Genomic DNA, 20,855 nt, shown 5'->3' with positions numbered 1-20,855 from the left:
GCAGGAAATGAACCATCTCACCAAGTTTAAAATTTGAGGTTACATTGTGCTCCCTCTCTGCTTCACAACTTAAAACTTCCTAAATCCAGTCTCATAATTGCTGCTTTCCCTCTTCCGACATTCTAGCAGTTAAAGCCCTGGTCATATCACTGTCACATTTAGGTTAATCAACAGGGTGTGCTGCTGTGTGCCAAGCATTGTGTGAGGGCTTTTGGTTCTTACTGTCCAATCTAGTCATCACCATAATCCACTGAAGTCAGCCTCACCCCCCCCCCTTATTATTACAGAAGAAGAATTAGGCTCAAGGAGTTTAAGTGACTTGTCAAGTCAGGCAGTTTGAAAATGTGACAAAGTCATGAAAGGCTAAAGTAGAAAACACTGCAGTAGACACACAGCAGTGAGATTTGCAGGCACCCAGCAGCTAAGATTATGAGAGGGCTCTCCCCAGGAACAGAGAACAAAGAGCTGGGAAAGAGAGCACCAGAAAAATGGAACAAAAGGAACAATGTCTGAGAAAATGGAACAAGAAGAAATAAAAAAGAGTTAGCTATGGACATCCAGGGGGTGCCTGTGTTTGAGAACAAGATGTTAAGAGACAACATGGGATGTCAGCAGAGGGGCAGCTCAGGTTACAGATGTAACCTGAGTGGCAGTGCAGACATCAGCCGTGATGTTAACGGAGCATTTCCGCGCTGGACACTGTCCTACAGCAGCACGTTTCTTGTCTCTTCAGCTTTTGTAACTACCCCAACAGGTACACTAACCAGCCCTTGCAGATGGAGAAACTGAAAACCACAAGGTCAGTTAGTTTCCCAAGGCTCTGCTACTTGGAAGAGGCAGAGTGGAATCGGAGTTGCGACTGTCTACACCTGAGTCGTGATGCTAGGCTTCAGATCATGAGAGTGAGAGGGTGACAGTAGTTATGGGTGTCCAGGGTTCAGAAACAGAAAACAAGCTGGGGAAGTTAGCTACCTGTAGATTACAAAAATATCCTGTGAGTCATATTTTGCACAATGCAATAATGAACTCAGAGAGTGTGGGTGGGATGTGTGTAAAGCATAAAATTACAAAGCATCTAAAATATGAGAGGAAAATCTTTGGGGTCTTGAGTTAGGCAAAGATTTTCTAACTAAAGAGTAATGATAAACTGGATTTCATCAAGATCTAAAACTTCTGCTCTTTGAACAGCATTTGAAAAGACAAGTGAGACTGGAATTAAATACTTGAAAAGCATCTACCTGATTATTCATCTTTGTATATCTAGATGACATAAAGATCTCAAAACACAATAATAGTAAGACATTCCATTTAAAAATTAAAAAGAGGACTTAGAAATACTTCACCAGGGGAGTCAGGCGGTAGCACAGTGGGTTAAGCGCAGGTGGCACGAAGTGCAAGGGTCAGCGTTTGGATCCTGGTTTGAGCCCCCGGCTCCCCACCTGCAGGGGAGTCGCTTCACAGGCGGTGAAGCAGGTCTGCAGGTGTCTATCTTTCTCTCCTCCTCCCTGTCTTCCTCTCCTCTCTCCATTTCTCTCTGTCCTATCTAACAATGAAGACATCAATTACAATGATAATAACTGCAACAACAATGAAAGACAATAAGGGCAACAAAAGGGAAAAGAAAGGAAGAAAGGAAGGAAGGAAGGAAGAAGGAAGGAAGGAAGGAAGGAAGGAAGGAAGGAAGGAAGGAAGGAAGGAAGGAAGGAAGGAAAGAAACACTTCACCAGAGAGAAGTCAGAGATGGCAAATAAATACATGAAAAGGTGAGTCTGAACCATCAGGAAGATGCAAATAAAAGCCATGATGCTGTGCACCTCCACACTTATTATAATGACGACAATGGAAAAAAGATTGGCGGGGAGGGACGGAGGCTGGGCATGTAATCTCAGTAGTGCACTTGCACTTGTGTCTGTACTGTGGTGCAGGGGTGACTGCTGTCACTGTGACTGGATAACAGTGAAAGGAACAGAGGCAGCACAATGCTCAGATGACATGGCACATTGATGCACGCTGACCACGGGGTTGAATGAAGATGTATGTTGGGCACATACATCCACGGCACACACAGAGAGGCATGCTACAATTTAAGGACCCAGCACTGTGATGCTCCCATGTTAGAGTGCCAGGAATGAAATGGGCAAGGATAGGAGAAGGTAGGTGCTGTTCACTAGCTTAGAAATTGCTGGAGCTACCTATTAGTACCAGCTTGGCTGGCAGACAAGAGCCTTTTATCATCTGGGACACTCTTGCCTTCAAGAGGGAATACCTAATGTCAGCAAATAGTCTTCTGCTAACTCTGTGTTCTGGAGAGGGTTTGCAGAGCTAAGTGGATGGGAAAGAAATGGCCCCAAGGCTGGTGAGAGAGAAAAAGCAAGGCGAAGAACTGAGATGGCCAGCCATAAGGTGCAGTAACTTCAAAATTGCAGTCGCTGCTGCCCACACACATAAGAAGCACTAACCCTACAGCTTCTTTCCTCCACAAGCTTTATTTTATTTTTGGCCTGGAAACAGGTGGCCTGGATCTCCACTGATGCCCCCCAGGAATGCTGACAATGCGGTACAGTGTCCCTGGAGGTATGGCAGGGTCCGAAAGATGTCTGGGATGGTGGTGAAATTTGGGGATGAACTGAGAAAAGCAGTGAGAATGAGACATGAGAGCACACAGGATAGTATTTTACATAAGACCGGAAGCTGTCAGGGTGGGATGACCTTAGGCCACATGATAGCATTTTAAAAAGGAAAAAGCCCTTGGTGATGAATGCAATGAAAATGTAAAAATAATAATTATTAATAATAATAACTTGTGCGTAATACCATAAGAACAATACAGTCTGCATGTTAGTAAATACCACAGAAAGAAAAAAGTCACCTACTATGATTCTCTCATGGTGAGCATTTCTTTCTTCCCAGTCTCAATCATATAAGCATGCAGAATTGATGCTGATTTTATGGGCATGAAAACACGTTTATAACCTGCCTCTCCCACAGAGTTCATTTTTCTTTTTTTTTTTTTCACTCTTGGATGATGTTTTCAGATAGAGAGACAAAGGCTGGGGGCGGGGGGGACCATAGCACTGAAGCTTCTTCCAATGCAGTGGAAGCCAGACTCGAACCCGGGTCACACTCATAGCATGCAGTGCAGCATCCAAGGGAGCTATTCTGCCACCCTACCACACAGGTTTATTCTTTGTGTTGTGTGTATTAAGCTGCAGGGTCTGTTGGAAGGCTGGGCCTAGAAGTGGGTGTTGTGTCTGGGGGAAAATGTACTACGATTCGCCATCCTCATGGACACACTGGTGAACATGCTATTCTTCTTTTATTTAAATTTTTATTTATAAAATGGAAATATTGACAAGACCATAGGATAAAAGGAATACAACTCTACACAATTCCCACTAACAGAACTCAGTATCGAATCCCTCCCTTGATAGCTTTCCTATTCTCTATCCCTCTGGGAGCATGTACTCAGGATCACTATGGGGTGCAGAAGGTGGAAGGTTTGGCTTCTGTAATTGCTTCTCCACTGAGAAGCAATGGGCATTGGGCAGACAGAGCCAGAGGGCTAAGCAAGTGATCTCCAAGATCCATAATTCCAAGGAAAAGTTTCTTCAAAAACCTGACAAGCCCAGTCCCTTCTGCATCCTAGACATACTCACTTTCAGATCTCCCACCACCAAGGACAGACAGCAGCTATCCTCATATTCTGGGTGGAGCCAACTGTGTTTAGAAAACTGTTTCTTAGGGGTCAGGCGGTGGCGTACTGGGTTTGGAGCACATAGTACAAAGCGCAAGGATCTGAGTTCGAGCCCCCACCTGCAGGGAGGTTGCTTCACAAGGGGTGAAACAAGTCTGCAGGTGTCTTTCTCTCCCCTTCTCAGTCTTCCCCTCCTCTCTCAATTTCTCTCTGTCCTATCCAACAACAACAGCAGCAGCAACAATAACAACAATGGAAAAAAGATGGCTGCCAGGAGCGGTGGATTCATAGTGCAGGCACTGCGCCTCAGCAGTAACCCTGGAGGCATAAATAAATAAATAAATAACCTGCTTCTTTACTTTCATGCGAGGAGTTTGTCTGTCTTGCCTGTGTCTAGTGACACTTGAGCAGGGCACTGCACACTATAGAGTCGTGACTTCTGATGGCTACACAGCAGGCAAAGGCACAACTATAGCATAGTTTACCAGCCATATCCCATTGCCAGACAGTGTGTTAAAATAACAGTAACAGACTTTTTTTTTTTTTAATTAGGAGAGGGTTTCCCAGGAGGGAATTATTCACTGGTTCAAAAACCTTTAAGGCCTGTGGTTATCAGGTGGCTTTGCAGTAAGGCTAAAGCACACAGATGTAGCACCTGTCACAAAATCTTCAGTATTTCACGGTATAACAGCCAAAGGTAAAAGGGAGAGGGACACAGTGAAGTTGAGGCTCTTTCCTCTGAAAGGTTAGGCAGGCCCCAGGCAGAGCCGTCTGGGTTTGGAAGAATGAGCAGAGGTCCGCTGGATATGCAAGAGAGAACCCCAGCACAGTCAGCTTGTTTTGATTCTGAGTGTGTCCTGTCCCAGAGACCCCTGACTAAACCCCATGACTAAATCCATGGCCTTGGAGAAGACAGAAACGACAGCTTTCAAAATAATCATTATAAATATCCAGAGGAATATTTATTTGAGAAATGCTTTTTTAAAATTAAGAGCTTCAACAGGGGGAAAAAATTCAAACACACAAGATTATAAAACTTCAAAAGGTCAGCAAATTTTTGTAAGAACAGTGCCTGATAGAGATTAGATTTTTAATTTCCCTAAAATACTAATCTTCTCAACTAAGAAAAACTGGCCCAGTGCTATTCAAGACCATTCAGAGAAAGTCAACGGAGTGCTGTAGTCTATAAGATCATCTCTGCAGCAACTGACTCTCTCCAGGGAGGGGAACACGCTAGGAGACCCTGGTTCAGTGGCTGCGAGCAGGGACAGGGCCACAAGGTCCCCTCCCTCCCTCTCCTACCCCGACCCCCAAGCACTGTTGTTCTAACTGCACCCGGGCAAGTGGCTGCTCTGTTGTCTTATTCGGAACATGGTGATCCCCAACGGAGGTACCACCCGCCCTCACCTGCACCACCTGTAGCTGTGGCGCAGCTGCACCTCTCGCTCATCTGCAGTCCCTCAACACCTGGCACAGGGCCTCGCCTTTTAAGGCACTCAGAACGGGTTGTCAATAGAAAACAACTCCATTGGGGGGGGTAGGGGGGTAGCGGGGTAGGGGGGTAGTGCAGCAGTGAAGCAGGTGTGCAGGTGTCTCTCTTTCTCTCCCCCTCTCTGTCTTCCCCTCCTCTCTTGATTTCTCTCTGTCCTGTCCAACAACAACAATGGCAATAATGGTAACAACAACACCAATGACCGGCAAGGACAACAAAAGGGAAAAAACGGCCTCCAGGAGCAGTGGATTCGTGGTGCAGGCACCGAACCCCAGCAATAACCCTGGAGGCCAAAAAACAAAAGAAAGAAAACAACTCCATCGAATATTCTTGTGTATTCTGAATGTGTTCCCTGTGGATTGTGCTGCGGGGTCTTGTAGCTCTGAAGCTACAGGTTCTCCCCCATGTGACGAGCCTTGAAAAACTGCCTCCACTGCAGGTGCGAAGCCCAGAATGATGGGAGCAGGGCAGCTCCTCTCTGCAGGGCTGGGCACACTGTGTACCCACAGGAGCGTCACATGTGGGGCTGTAGAATGAGGACTGACAGGGGTCCTGAGGTCCCACTTAGTGAGGGAATGACGCCTGCACGAACTTTTACCAGTCAGAACTATTAGTCAAGAACACAGGTCGCCCACTGACACTGGCTAAATGTCCCCATCAAGGTGTGCATTAGCATTCATCAACCAGAACCTCTGTTTCCTTGTGCCAGAAACATCTCCAAACGCAAGGCACAAACACAAACACTGCAATTACTTTTTAAACACAGAGAAGACTTACAGGAGGGAGGAGGGAGAAGGGAGGAGGGAGGAGGGAGGCTACTCTGTCAAGCGGGGAGTTGGTCATGTGCTGCATGTTGAAGAGGTTTGTGAGGGATGATTAATTGGAAAGAAGAGAATTTTTTCTTTAAACTTGATCATATACAAACAATGATGGACACAAGGCCAACTGAATCTTGAAGGACTGCGTGTCAACTAGCACCACTGTGGTGCTTCCACATCCCCCTGAGTTTTCTCTGAGGGCAGTTTCTAACAAGAAGGTCAGTGCATAGGGACCCGGGTTTGAGCCCCGGGCCCCATCTCTAGGGGGAAAGCTTTGCAAGTGGTAAAGGAGGTCTCCAGGTGTCTCTCTGTCTCTCTCCCTCTATCTCCCCTCTTCACAGAAGGGAAGAAAAATGGTTCAGTGTCGCCAGTGGCTTGCAGGTTACAATGAACTCTACCTCTTATCTCAGGAATTAATAGAGGCCCCCGTTGAGGCTAAGGGAGTTTATAGGACCTGAAAGGAAGTCCAGGGTTCTAGAAAGCAAGGCTATGAATGAGACACAACCAGAGTCCGACCTATGGCTCTCAGTTCAGTGCTGTTTGACCTACGTCACAGCATGGCATTGGGGGATTAGGGGGTAGGGAGCCAGCTATACCTGCAAAGATAGCAACCACTGAACTATGTATGACCTAAGCCTCTGAATACTGCAGGATCCTCCCAGGCCAGTTCTGATCCCTGTGCCCCATGGGAGAGTTAGTGGCAGTACCACACTAGAAACTTGCTTTCCCTTCTCCTTACCCCATAGCCACAAACCCTGCTAGTAAGTCCTCCTTCCCAAGGGCCTCTTCAATCCAGCCATATCTCTCTGCCTCAGAGTGAAGTCTGACCAGGACCACCAGGACCTATCTTAGGGCAGCAGCACCCAGGCCTTCAGATGCTTCGTCAACCACCATGCTGACACTCTCCTGCCAAGGACTCAGCTTCTTCTCCAGAAGAAGACTAGGCTCACATGCTTAGGTGTCTCTACCCTGGACTCACTTCCCAGCTCTCTCAGCTCCAACTCTGAACGACCTTCAGCCTCTAGAACACGATGTGCTCACCATCACCACCATCCTCAACCTCCTGACTGGCCCATGTGGTACTCTCTTCCTGGGCACTCAATTTCCCTTCTATCTCTTCAGCTCATCCTTGGCCTTCAAGCTTATCTTAAAGGTCACTACCATGGAAAAGCTGCCATCAACCCCCTAGGGCCCAAGGCTGGTTAGAGGACGAGACCCTGTCTTCTCCTTACTCCCTGCATGGAATTACAGGCCAAGCGTGAGACTACGATTCTGCGCACCAGGAGCTAGGTCTTGTTCTTAGTTCCAAGCATGCCTGGCAAGAGTAGGTGCATTTCATCAACGCTGAAGGAAGGAATATAAGGGTGAATAAATGCCAGAGTAATAGTGAGAGATGTTAGCTTCCTGGTACAAGTGAATGTACCTACTATTGATCAACTCTGACTGCCACTCCACCAAAAACTTGGAAAAAAACTACATACTACAACCAAAAACTTGGAAAAAACATCACTGATTCGGATAGCGGCTTTTGTCTCTGTTAGCTTATGGAGTTATCTATCCACAGTAAGATTCTGATGAGAAGGAGAGCCTAAAAGTTATAGTACCAAGAAGGTGGCTTTGTATGGGACAAGATTTTCTTCAAAGAGGTATGGAAAAGAGGCTCCAAATGTGTCCATGGCTTCAGGGGCAGGATTTGAGGCAGGAGCCAGTTGCCAGCCTGATAATCCTAGGCATCTTCTAACACACTGTCTTTGTTTGTTTGCCACCAGGGTTATTGCTGGGGCTTGATGCCTGCACTACAGTCCGCCACTCCTAGTGGTCATATCTTTTTCTTCTATTTTATTTGACAGGACAGAGAGAAATTGAGAGAGATGGGGAGATAGAGAGGGAGAGAGAAAGATAGACACCTGCTTCATCACTCATGCAGTGTCCCCCCCTGCAAGTGGGGAGCAGAGACTCAAACCTGGGTCCTCGCATGTGGTGTGCCACCACCTGGCCCCTAACACACTAGTTTTCAGACCCTGCTGTGTATCAGAACCAGCTGGGAGATTTGTTAAATGACAAATTGCTGGAGGTCAGTCCGCAGAGCATATCTGAGGATGGTCCTGAGAAGTTATTTTTCTTTTTTTCTTTTTTTTAAATATTTATTTATTTTCCCTTTTGTTGCCCTTGTTGTTTTTCATTGTCGTTGTAGTTATTAGTGTTGTTATTGATGTCATTGTTGTTAGATAGCACAGAGAGAAATGGAGAGAGGAGGGGAAGACGGGGGGGGGGGGAGAGAAAGACAGACACTTGCAGACCTGCTTCACCGCCTGTGAAGCAACTCCCCTGCAAGTGGGGAGTCAGGGGCTCAAACTGGGATCCTTACACAGGTCCTTTCGCTTCGCTCCACGTGTGCTTAACCCTCTGCGCTACCGCCTGACTCCCTAGAAGTGACTTTTCTACCAAGTTCCCAAGGAATGATGCTGTTGCTGGTCCTCCACCAACCCTTTGCAAACCGTGACTGTCACAGCAGGGCTTCGGATTTGCAGTGAAGTTGTCATTCCTCCTGCAAGTGAAGATTTGGAACACCTAAACATAACTTAAAAAACTCCCACAAATCCCTCTAAGGCATGTAGTGAAATGAGCCAGTAGGAAGGAGTAGCCCAGTGGTATAGGTGACTAATGGGTAGAATGACACATATATGAATGAAAGAATGAAAGGCCATTTCCTTCTACCTGGCACCCAAGACCCCTTCATGCATCACTGAGTCTACCTCACCACCTAACCCCTCCTTAGTCCCGGTGAGTTGTCCATTAGATGGGAGTAATAACCCTAGCCCTAGGAAAAACAATCTAGAAGTTCACAAGCCTCCATTATCATTAGAGGAAGCAGCATCACATGTGCCAATTATACACAGATGCTTCTCAAGCTAGTTTGTGCCAGCAAATCCCAGACATTCCATTGATAATTCACCATGGAATCTGTGTTCCACTCAGCGCCAAAAGAAAGTATTGAGGGAGAGCCAGGAGATTGCCAGTCCCCGGGGTCCAGAGTCACTGGCCACAGAGGTTGCTAGGAGGCTTCTGGACCCCACTGGATCTACGAGACTCTGTCTCTACGTGCCCTAGCCCCAAGCCCTTCTCTCTCCAGGGCCAGTTCCTGAGGCTCATAAGCCTTGTTTGAAGGAGGTGAGAGCATCCAGGAAACAGTTCCACTTCATCATGTAGTCACCTTCCAAACCTCAGTGGTTTGCTATGGGTTGTGTTTGCTGCTTAGGGATGCACGGGAGGGAGAAGTGGGTCTTAATGTTTCTTCACCCACTGATGATGACAATGCCTGAATTTTGTGTAAGAAAGTCACATCAGGCACTTGAAGGCGGTGTGTGTGTGTGTGTGTGTGTGTGTGTGTGTGTGTAGAGATGAAGAGTCTAAAAGATATAGCTCCCTCACAAACAGAAGAGAAGCAGACACTCAAGCCTTCTGATGGTGACTCTGTAAAAACAGAACAATATCGGACTGGCAAGATAGGTCACCTGGATAGGGAGCCTGCTTGTCCTTGCAAAAGACCCAGGTTCAAGCCTGAGCCCACTGCACTGTGGGTACCTTTGGTGTTGTGGTAGCTTTCCCTTACTCTTCCCCTGCTATTTCTCTCTATATAACTGAGAAAGTCAGCTTGAAGTGGTGAAAAACACAGAAAAATCTAGATCCTATTATTATTTGAATACAGAATTTAAAAACCAGAGGCGGCCTAGAAGGTGGCACAGTGGCTAGAGTGGCACACTTAAGCACGAGGTCCTGAGTTCAATCCCCATCAACACATGTGCCAGAGTGATGCTCTGCTTCTCTCTTTCTCGCTTAATTAATTTATTTTTTTTATTGAGGGGTTAATGGTTTACAGTATAGTCTTTCTTTCCTCACAACTCCTGCCACCAAAGGTCTGTGTCCCCATCTGCAGCCCCATAGATAACCACTACAGTTCTCCCACAGTTAGAGATACAAGTTGACTTTTTTTTCCCACACTCATATGTTTAATTTTCTATATTCTGCATGAGTGAAAACACTCATGTAGTAGTCCTTTACCTCTTCGCTTGCTTCACAGAGCATAGCCTTCTCAATTCCATCCACTTTATCCCAAAGGAAATAAAACAATATCATCTTTTTTATTGCTGAGTAATACTTCATTGAGTCTATGTCCCATAACTTTTTTTTTTATCTAGTCATTTATAAAAAGGGCACTTGGTTGTTTCCAAGTTTTTGCTATTGTGACTCTTATTCTCAAATAAGTAAATAAATAAATACATACTAAGGGGAAATGGGAGGTGGTAGAACACATACAATACCATAACACACCATACAGGAGGATACCGGTTCAATCTCCTGGTCCCCACATACGGGGGGGGGGGGGGCTTTATGAGCAAAGGAACAATGTGGCAGCTGTATCTCCCCCTCTCTCTCTCTTTTTCCCTGTCGATTACCACTGGCAATGGTGGAGTCATGTAGGCACCCAGTCCTAGCAATAACTGTGCTGGCAAAAGAAAAGGAAAGGAAAGGAGGAAGAGAAGAAGGAAAAGAAGAGCAAGTGAACTATCACTTCTGCTGTGCAATAAAGAGCCCACAAGTGTGGAAACTGATCCAGTCCATGGACAAGTTTAAGGAGGAAAAAAAAAGGAAATCTCTAAGTTACAGATGAAGTTGAGGCTTGTCAACTTGAATTCAAGCTTCAAAAAAAATGTTTTAAAAATAGAAAACTAAGATTGTTGGCAACTTAAATCTTCAGTGGCTATGTGCTCAGGTTGAGGGACTGTTCATCTAGGGACATGAGATGGATGCTGTGGTCACGTCTTTGTTTTTGTTGTGCAATGCCCGGGGCCTACAGACTAAACTGAGGACTTCCCACATCAAAACTGCTGAGCTGATTCCTTGGAGTAATTTTGTAATTACGTATTAAGAGAGAGAGAGAGCTTGGAGAGACTACCAAAGCATTGCTCCGCCATCCACCGAGCTTCCACTGGTGCTACCCACGTTGTTCCCATGTGTGATCAGAATTCAAACCCAGGGGTCCGTACATGATAATGGACGGACTCTATTCAGGAGCCATCCTTAGGGCCCTAGTCATGATCTTAAAGAAGGTTACTGTGCTCAATATCAAAATGTTTGCAATTTAATAACTCGGGGTATTGGATTTGCTTCATAACAGCACAGGGAATTTGAGAATGTTTTGATTGCTTCCTCATTCCTTATGGTGGCAAGAAATCTTGCTTAGCATAAAAGATAATACAGCGGGAGTGGGGGAAGGCTCTGGCAAGGAGACACAAGTTGCCTGTGGTAGAAAGTGGGTGAGAGGGGCTGGGTGGTGGCGCACCTGGTTGAGCACATGTATTACACAATGCGCAAGGACCCAGGTTCAAGCACCTGGTTCCCACCTGCAGGGGGAAAGCTTTGTGAGTGGTGACGCAGTGCTGCAGCACTCCCTCTCTATCACCCCTTCCCTCTTGATTTCTGGCTGTCGCTATCCAATAAATAAAGATAAGAAAGAAAGAAAGAGAGAGAGAGAGAGAGAAGTGCTTGGCAGTTCACTGTACCATTGTACATGGCACCTGGTCTTACACTGGAATCTCCTAAAGTTGGAGAAAAAAAGGATGAGTTCTGCTCTCAGGGGAGCAAGCAGCCCAACCCTGAGGCTGCAAGGCTGGGCTGACTCCCACAGGACAGAGACAGGTTATACAGCCAAGCAGATGGGGGGGCGGGCGTTGAACTAGGACAGCAGCAGACACTCCTCTATTCAGTCCAGGATGCTGCCCTCCTCCTCCCTCAACATCAAATGCAATGCGCCCTTTCTCTCAGCAGGTAGGCTAAGACACTAAGAGAGGCAGGGGCTTCTGACTATGAGTGCTCAACAGCTAGGCCTGGTCCCCGGGGACGGATGGGTAGAACCCAGAAAGGCTAGTTCCAGACCAGGTGAAAGCTCTTGGGATCTTGAGATAAGCACTGATAGGAATGTCAGCATCAAACAAATGTAGACTCTTATCATTACTCATCACCCTCCCTACAAACTGAATCAGGAGGATAAATACCACCATGTCCCCCCCACCCCCCACCCCCAGGGTTAGCTGAAAGTGCTCCTGCATTGAGTCAGCAGAGGGGGTGCTTGTGATTCACAGCCAAACATTTCCTGTGTGCTGACTCTGTGTCGGATGTGGGCTCCATGTGCTGGGGATATTCAGGGGTGAACAGACACAAATGCAGCTCCCTAGGCTTACATCAAGCACCGTGATGCCTGTTCTTGGCCACATGTTCAAGTCATGGGAGGAGATCTACAAATCCTGATGCTGCAGGTGGCACCAACCAATGAGATCAGAACACGGGGCAGGGACAGGTGGGGACAGCCTGACTGTGATTTAAAAAAAAAAAATTATGTGGTGTCAGGGAATGAACTCCATGTATGCACAATTCTACCATAACTGACCTGCCTGGGCTGGACTGATGGTTCTCTTCTCTTCCTTTTTTTTTTTTTTTTGCCTCCAGGGTTATTGCTGGGGCTCAGTGCCTGCACTACAAATCCACTGCTCCTGGAGGCTATTTTTTCCCTTTTGTTGCTCTTGTTGTTTATTGTTGTAGTTGTTATTGCTATCGTTGTGGTTGGATAGGACAGAGAGAAATGGAGAGAGGAGGGGAAGACAGCGAGGGGGAGAGAAAGACAGAGACCTGAAGACCTGCTTCACTGCCTGTGAATTGACCCCCTGCAGGTGAGGAGCCGGGGGCTCGAACTGGTATCTTTGCCATGGTCCTTGCATTTCACTCCATGTGCGCTTAACCCGCTGTGCCACCGCCCGGTCCCCAGTTCTCTTCTTTTTATAGTGAAAGAGGACAGACACCACAGCACCTCTCCAGCATCACTCTGCCAACCAACAGATCCCCTGTTAGTGCTGTCCATGATGCTTCCTTTTGATGCAAGGACTCGGACCTCACACATGTACAGCATGGGTTCTACCAAGTAAGCTACCTCCTAGCCCATACTACTCTTTTAAGATTCCCTGCAATTACAACATTATCAAAGAATTGAAACAGGATTGCTGTGTGGGTATGTGGGTCCACAGGCATTGCCTCTACAGATGACATCTGCTTTCCCGCAGGGATGCTGTCAGGAGGCCTAGAATACAGGAGGAGGTATTGCTTCCTAATGAGCCTCCTGTCACCCCCCCCCCCAGGGCTCTTTCTGCCTGTGATCCCCTCAAGGGGCCTCAGCAACTAGGCACCTCCCCTCTTAAGCCCCAGATACCCCTGGAGCTCCATGCCTGACACGCCTGGCATCTGGAAGCACTTGCCCCACCCCCATGCCAAATCTAATCACGAGCAAACTTTAGAGGTCACCTGGCTGATCACTTCCCTGAGCCACTGTTTCTTCATCTGGAGGGGCAGGGTGATGACATTACTGTCGAGTGGGAGAGACAAAGAAAGTACAACCAGTGCCGCAAGGGCACATCGTTACTGGCAACACTGGCACTAACTTGTTTGCGCCTTCATTCTGATGGACATGTTGCTGAGCCTCTCCTACGACTGGGAAATAAATCAAAACCTGTAGGAGGCAGGTGGAGGCTGACCACTCTGGGGGCAGATGGAGAGCAAACTAGACATGAACTGTGGGGGGAAGATGATGGGTGCCACCAGCTGGGCCCACTGGCTTGTCAGAACTCCTGAATGATGATGGAGGATCCAGCCAGCCATCCCAAGCCTGAGCAACAGCCTTCCCAAAGCCTGGACATTATCGATGGGAAGCCCAAGGCAGTGGCTGTTAGCATGTTCCTGGACTTCAACTCTGTTCTCTGGCATGAATGTCATTCTAGGACTCTTGGACATGCCATCTAGCTATAGGATGTCCAATATGGTCACAGCCATAGGAACACTGTGGTGACAAAAGAAACCAGACACATCCTCTGCACCAGGGAGGCTGGAAAGGAAGGCACAGGGAGCTTGAAGCAGGGAACAAGGGCGCTTGCATTACCATATATTAAGGGAGATTTATGCAGAAATAAGGGCTGTCATGACATTTAATTTTAATGATTTGATAATCAAGTCAAAAAACAAACAAACAAAAACACATACACAACGACTATCATATCTTCGTTCACCAGTAAGTTTGCTGCTGGTGGCATCTGGGCTTTCTTTGAAAATGTTCTACTGTTTCACCCAAGAGTCTTCTATTGTTTGTGGTCATCTTTAGAACTCGGTCGAGAGGGGACAACCAATGCCAGGTGGCATGGGAAGGTAACATCTGCGGAGAGGTGTGGCAAGTGAAAAGTCCAAGTTTCCAATTTTCATTTTTGCCACCAGGGTTATCTCTGGGGCTCAGCACCTGCAGGACAAATCCCTTGCTCCTGGCAGTCATTCCTCCCCTTTTTCCCCTTCTTTATTTGATAGGACAGAGAGAAACTGAGAGAGGGAGGGAGAGAGAGAGAGTGGGAGAGAGACAGAGATACCTGCAGTACACGCTTCATCACTCATGAAGTTCCCCCTATTGATGGGGAATGGGATTGTACTGGCCAAGTTTCTAATGTCAACCAGCTGTAGGAGACTTTAACCTCTCACGTACACACACAAGTAGGCCCAGTGCTCATGCCCTGAAGAACTGCTCTGAGACTTAAAAAAAGCTAATATGTGAAAACCTACCTTTCAAATAAAAGTAAGTGGCTTCAGGCAGCCAGGTGCAACATGGGTGGGCAATGTCTGCAATGTCACTGCTGATGGTGCAAGCGTCACAGGCCTATGTGGCAAACATCAAGTTAACTAACAAGCGCCCCCCTCCTTTTTTTTGCAGAATTAATGTATAGACCATGCCACAGAGACTCACAAGCTTAGAGCAAGGTCACTAGTTTCCAATGCACCTTTAAAAGAAGAACTCAGTGGAACTGGATTGTAACATATCTGGTAAAGAACACACATTACAGTATACAAAGACCCAAGTTCAAGTCCCTAGTCCCTCTTGCAAGGAGTGGAATGTCATGAGTGGTGGAGCACTGCTGAGGGGCAATAAGGAAGTGATCAGGAGGTGGAGTGGTGCTTCCTGCATCCACTTGGCAAAACGGTGTAAATGGTAAAGCTAAACAGATGCCTCTGAGAATTATGATGATGAAAGTCATGCTACTAGTTTTAAAACATCCATGTTTAGTCCAAGAAGAATGTAACATACCCCTTTTTCTTAGCCTGGCTATGTCTCCCCTTGTTCTTCAGCCTTAGATAGTCCCTGCTCGCGAAACCTGTTCCGTATTAGCATTACTTCCTCCCGGAAGCCTCCCTGTCTTGCCTTGCCTGGGATTCTTCCTGACTATTTCAATTCTCCTTGCACTGTATGGAAATGCCTACTAGAATGCCTTTCTTCCACCTCTGAGACCTAGGCAGGAGAGGACATGGGCAGGACCCTTTTCATACTGCCTCCCATCCCACAGAGCCTGGGAGCTGCCCCACGCTCAGGAAATATTGAGTTGTCAGAAACATCACAACACATTTCTACATTGCAGAGCACGTCATGATTTTCCCGACAACCAAATATTTGTTGAATGGCTACATGAATACATCGGAAGCCAAAGACCTCGTCTACTTCTCTGCCTCACCCTTTCTTCCACTGGTCTTCACACCTGACAGTGGACCTCACCAAGATGGTCCAACCGCAGAGGCTGCATGGCTCAGAATGAAGAGACAGGCACCTGTTTTTGTGACAACATGCCCCGCTGAGGTTTGCCTTAAATCACTATTCACTTACTATAAAGTGTAGCAGGGATGGGGGGGTCTGATAAAATAGCTCACTTGGATAATGGGCTCCTTTGCCATTTGTATGACTCTGGTTTGAGTCTGGTCCCCACTGCACTGAAGGAAGTTACAGTACTATGGTCAACTTCTCTCTCTTTCTCTTGAAATATACCTAACATAGACTTCCTGGCTTTTTCCCAAATGGAGACCCCAAATCTCAGCTGCTATATTCTTCCCTTTAGGTTCCTGATTATTTAACAATTTGTTCTGCTTTATATCTTCATACTTTTCAGACACCATGTTGCAGATGCTACCATGATGCCAACCTGACTTCCCTGGACAGACAACCTCATCTGGAGCCCCACATCCCCAGAGCCGCGCCCCACTAGGGAAAGACAGAAACAGGCTGGGGATATGGATCAACCTGTTAATGCCCATGTCCAGCGGAGAAGCAATTACAGAAGCCAGGCCCTCGCCCTATTTTTTAAAAAGTGGAGAAAATCTCCCCCACTAGGAGGATAAAGGGGATTAAGGTGTCCAAGCTTCCAGACACTCAGGCCTCTGTCCCTTTTCCAGTAGAAGATGCTGCTTCCACTGTGTATCCCTGAAGATACACAGCCCTCAAAGCAAGCCAGGTAAAATGACATCCCTTCTTCTAACAAGGAGAGGAGAGAGGCAGGCACTTATGCAATCTAACTGGAGTTGGGTTCTCTCTGGGACTGTAAGCCTTTCTTAAAAGGAAGTCAAAGGTCATAGAGCCAGGAATTCTGGGTTCTGGGAAGTGAGTGATAAAACCCTCATTAATTCTAAGAAAGTAACTTTTCCTTAAAGACCAGGTTGACCCCCTGCCACAGCAGGCACTGTTCACTTGCCCACTAACCTCACAAGGATGTGACACATATATATGGAGAGAAGATGAACTTGAGTTTGAGGGCTACTGTGCCCTCACCTGCTTCACTCTCTTCTCCAGCCTGGCAAGCGGGATGCTGCCTTTAGCACTGAGTAAGGAACACAGTGAGAGAGAGAGAAAGAGAGAGAGAGAGAGAGAGAGAGAACCGGGCTGTACAGGGATAGTGTTTCTGGTCAAGTTCTGTAAGGAGCTCACTGGTGTTTCTGGGAAAGTCATTTTTGCTTCCTCCACCAGAGTTTGCTCCCTGGGAAGCAAAGAATTGTGACACTTTTGTGGGGGTAGAATGAGACCGCCCCCCCCCCCCAGGCAGGCTAGTGGGGCCACCATCTCTGCGAACACTAAGAAGTCTAGTCACTGCGGGGTTAGTGGGACCAACAGTTCAACTTCTTTTTCAGTCACCCTGCCCAGGACAGCAAGACAGATGCCCCGTCAGGTGGGCGGTGGGCAGGGTTCACTCACCCTGCAGTGCTGTCACCCAGGAGAAGTGACCTCATTCATCTACCTTGGTCCTCCTACAGCATGACACAGGAGTCATAGAGCAAGTCTTCAAAGCAGCAACATTTATGCCATGAATATTTTATGAATGAATAAACAATGTGTGGGGTAGGAGATACTAAGCAATGAGAATTTAAGCAAAAAGCTTAATAATGAAGAAGCCTGGAGCACAAGCTGAAGTTGTGATCATTTGCCGCTACGGTTGTTAACATCACTCAGTCTTCCGTGGCAAGCAAGTACTGAGCTTGGAGTTGCTCGGCAACTCCTTACATTGAAAAAGAGAGAGAGAGAGAGAGAGAGAGGAAGTGAGAGTTCTATATTGATGTCATCAGAAGAGCAGATTTATGAGCAGTTATATTCTGGGATATCAGGCTATATCAAAATACCTAGACAAAAAAGGCAAGGCAGAGGGCAGAAAGCCCCCCTTACAACCCTGGAGAATTAGCACACCCTTCGGGCATCTGCAGAAACGTAGACCCTAGGATATGCCAGTGCCCTGGGAAAGAGTTGTCTGCGTGCTCAGGGCCAGCCAGGCACTCGGGCACAACCAATGTACCTCGACGTGTGAGTGTGAGGAAGTCCTTGAACGCCCCACCCTACCCACAAAAGTCCTCTGCAGGGGACAAGGCTGATGAGATCTGAGGAGGGACAGATGTTCAGGTTCCTTTCAAAGAGAGGCCACAAATGCCCCCAAGCCACTGGCCTTCTAGCTACTGACTCCCAGCTGTACCAGCTCTGTCCATAGGACCCGAGGAGGCCAACTCCGCATCCCCATCACTAACAATGCTCGATGGGAGACTGGGAAGGAGGCTCCACAGGAAGAGCATGTGGTCTGGATGTAAGAGGCCCTGGGTTTCACCCCTGGTGTCACATAAGAAGGCAGGGTGCTTCTGTGTCCGTCCGTCGTTCCTTCCTTCCTTCCCCGCCCCCCCACCTCCCTTTCTCTTTTGTCACTCAATAAAAACAAAAAAAAAAAGAGGAGGGGGCCAGCAGAAGAGCCCATGGGGCTCCTGCCTGCTCTGTGACACCCCATCTCTATCCCTCTGGACTTCATCATTATATTATCTACTAAAAACAAAAAGTTACACATTGAAAAATACACCAAGAGGTGACATTTCTGTCTTCTTCTGATCTTCGGGGAAAGCATCCAGGCTTTCATCAGCAAGTGTGATGTTAGCTATGGCCTTTCTTTATAGAGACCATTTATCATGCTAAGGAAATTCGATTATTACTTTGTTAGGTATTTATATCATGAAATAATTAAATTACAAAAAAATTTTTTTGAAATTCAATAATCACATTTAATAGCAGAACCATGGAAGCAGCCTCACAGTGGATTAGCATGGAAATGGATAAACTGGCAGAGCCATGCAACAAAACAGGAGCAGCCGTTAGAAAGAAAGAACTAAAGTTATATTTAGTTGCAAATATAATGTTGATTTAATTATAAAAGGACGTATAGGATATGGGGCTGTGTGTGGCATAAAAAGGAACAACTCTAAAAAGAATGTCTGGTTATGAATATAAATAAGCACAGTAAAAGCAAGAAAGCCTGGTGGAGCTAATGCCACTGACTCCGTGAGGGGGTTTCCCTTGTAGGAGGGGAGAGGAGAGTGGCAGGGGTGGTGCAGTGGGGTGGGGGTGCGACACAGATCAGACAGTGGGGACCAGCTACTCTTTCATTTGCTTATTTTGTCTATCAGTTTCTCATTTAAGTTTTAAAAGACACACTTAAAAGCTCTTTTTCCAGTGAGTACCCCTTATCCCCACTGGAGAACTCTTATCATTGACACTTGACCATATCTGCTTATCAGCCAAGGATTCATTATTCTACTTGCCAATTAATATGTCTTGTTTTTGAAGAACTTAAGGACTAATGAAAATACCATACACTCCCTACACCCTTTATTAGTTAGAGAGCAACAATGGCCTATAGGCTTTTTTTTTTATGTAGAGCTAATTTACAATGAAAAATGTACAGCCTTAAATGCATTATCACTATTTTTTTAAACAAATACACATAATCTTGTAAACGCCATTACACTCAAAAATATAGCATGACTATCACCTGGAAAAATCCTTCTTAGTCCATCTCTGGTCAAAACCTACCCTCCACCCCTCTAGAGACAACTCATTATCTGTTCTTCTTCTTTATTGTTTTATTATTATTATTATTGGCTAGAGACAGGCAGAAATCAAGAGGGAAGGGGGTGATAGAGAGGGAGAGAGACAAACAAGACACCTGCAGCCCTGCTTCACCACTCGTGAAGCTTTGCCCCTGCAGGTGGGAAGTGGGGGCTTGACCCTGGGTCCTTGTGCACTGTAATAGGTACGCTCAACCAGGTGCGCCACCACCTGGCTCCTATTATCTGTTCTTCTACCACAGAGTAAGCTCTCCTTGTTCTGGGACTTCCCAGGACAGACTTACTCAGTACCTGCCCTGCTGGGTGAGGCTCCCGTGGCTCAGCGCAATGCTCTTGAGATTCAGCACGGGCTGGCAGGTATGTGAGGAATCTGTTTATTTTTTTGTAACTGAGGACTGTTCCATTTCTGTAGGAAGACGCCAGCATTTGCTTATCTCATCCTATAACAGACACCTGGGCTTTTGTTTGTTTGTTTCTGGCTAGGGCTATTTGTGTAGAGATACTTCATTTAAACATCTCAGATTTTCCTGAATAAATTCTGAGAATTAGAATGGCTGGGTATACAGTAAAGGTATATCTAACATTGTAAAAACCTATTTGCTCGGGGGTTGGGGCAAGGACCAGCGTAAGGATCCCAGTTCAAGCCCCAGCTCCCCACCTGTAGGGGAGTCGCTTCACAGGCGGTGAAGCAGGTCTGCAGGTGTCTATCTTTCTCTCCCCCTCTCTGTCTTCCCCTCCTCTCTCCATTTCTCTCTGTCCTATCCAACAACGAATGACATCAACAACAACAACAATAATAACCATAACAAGGCTACACCAACAAAGGCAACAAAAAGGGAGAGAAAAAAAATGGCCTCCAGGAGCAGTGGACTCATAGTGCAGGCACTGAGCCCCAGCAATGACCCTAGAGGCAAAAAAAAAAAAAGAAACTATTTGCTCTTCAAAAGGACTGTGATGCCTGATACCCCTTCCAGTTGTTCTGAGTCCTCTTCAGCGTTCATCATTATCAGTCTCTCTCATTAACTATTAGCTACCAGGGTTTTTTTTTTTTAAAGATTTTTTAAACTTTTTATTATTTTTACTTATTTACTGGATAGACAAACAGAAATTGAGAGGAAGGGAAGATAGGAAGAAAATTGAGAGACACCTGCAACCCTGCTTTACCACTTGTGAAGCTTCCCCCCTGAAAGTGGGGACCAAGAGCTTGAACCCAGGTCCTTGCGCACTGTAATGTGAGTGCTCAACCAGGTGTGCCACCGCCAGGCCCCTAGTTACCGGTTTTTAAGATGTTATCTACTCAAAGTTAAATAGACACAGAGAGGAAGAGAGAGGCAGAGAAGACACAAAGGAAGACAGGAAGACAGGAAAAGGCAGTAAGGTCTGGAGCAAATGTATTGTAGTAAAATGCTTACGTTTGAGACAAGTATGCCAGTTTTGAGATTTTCTGTATGTGTGAAGTGTTTTGCAGCTAAAAAAAAAAAAAATCAAATACCACTCACATCTCAGCCCATTTGGGAGTGTTTCTCCAGCACCCAGCTTGGGGTCCCAGCTTCAAGTCTAAGGAGTGTACCAAAGT

General features: G+C 46.5%; 1 protein-coding gene across 5 annotated transcripts in view; it reads right to left on the bottom strand.

The window, feature by feature from the left end:
• Positions 1-20,855, bottom strand: part of TRAPPC9 (trafficking protein particle complex subunit 9) — a 633,394-nt gene that overhangs the window by 167,974 nt on the left and 444,565 nt on the right. The window lies entirely within an intron of this gene.

Source organism: Erinaceus europaeus, chromosome 8 (assembly GCF_950295315.1).
Source record: "Erinaceus europaeus chromosome 8, mEriEur2.1, whole genome shotgun sequence".
Taxonomy (NCBI): Eukaryota; Metazoa; Chordata; class Mammalia; order Eulipotyphla; family Erinaceidae; genus Erinaceus; species Erinaceus europaeus.
Note: the sequence above shows the minus strand (reverse complement) of the source record. Positions and strands in the feature narration are given on the sequence as shown.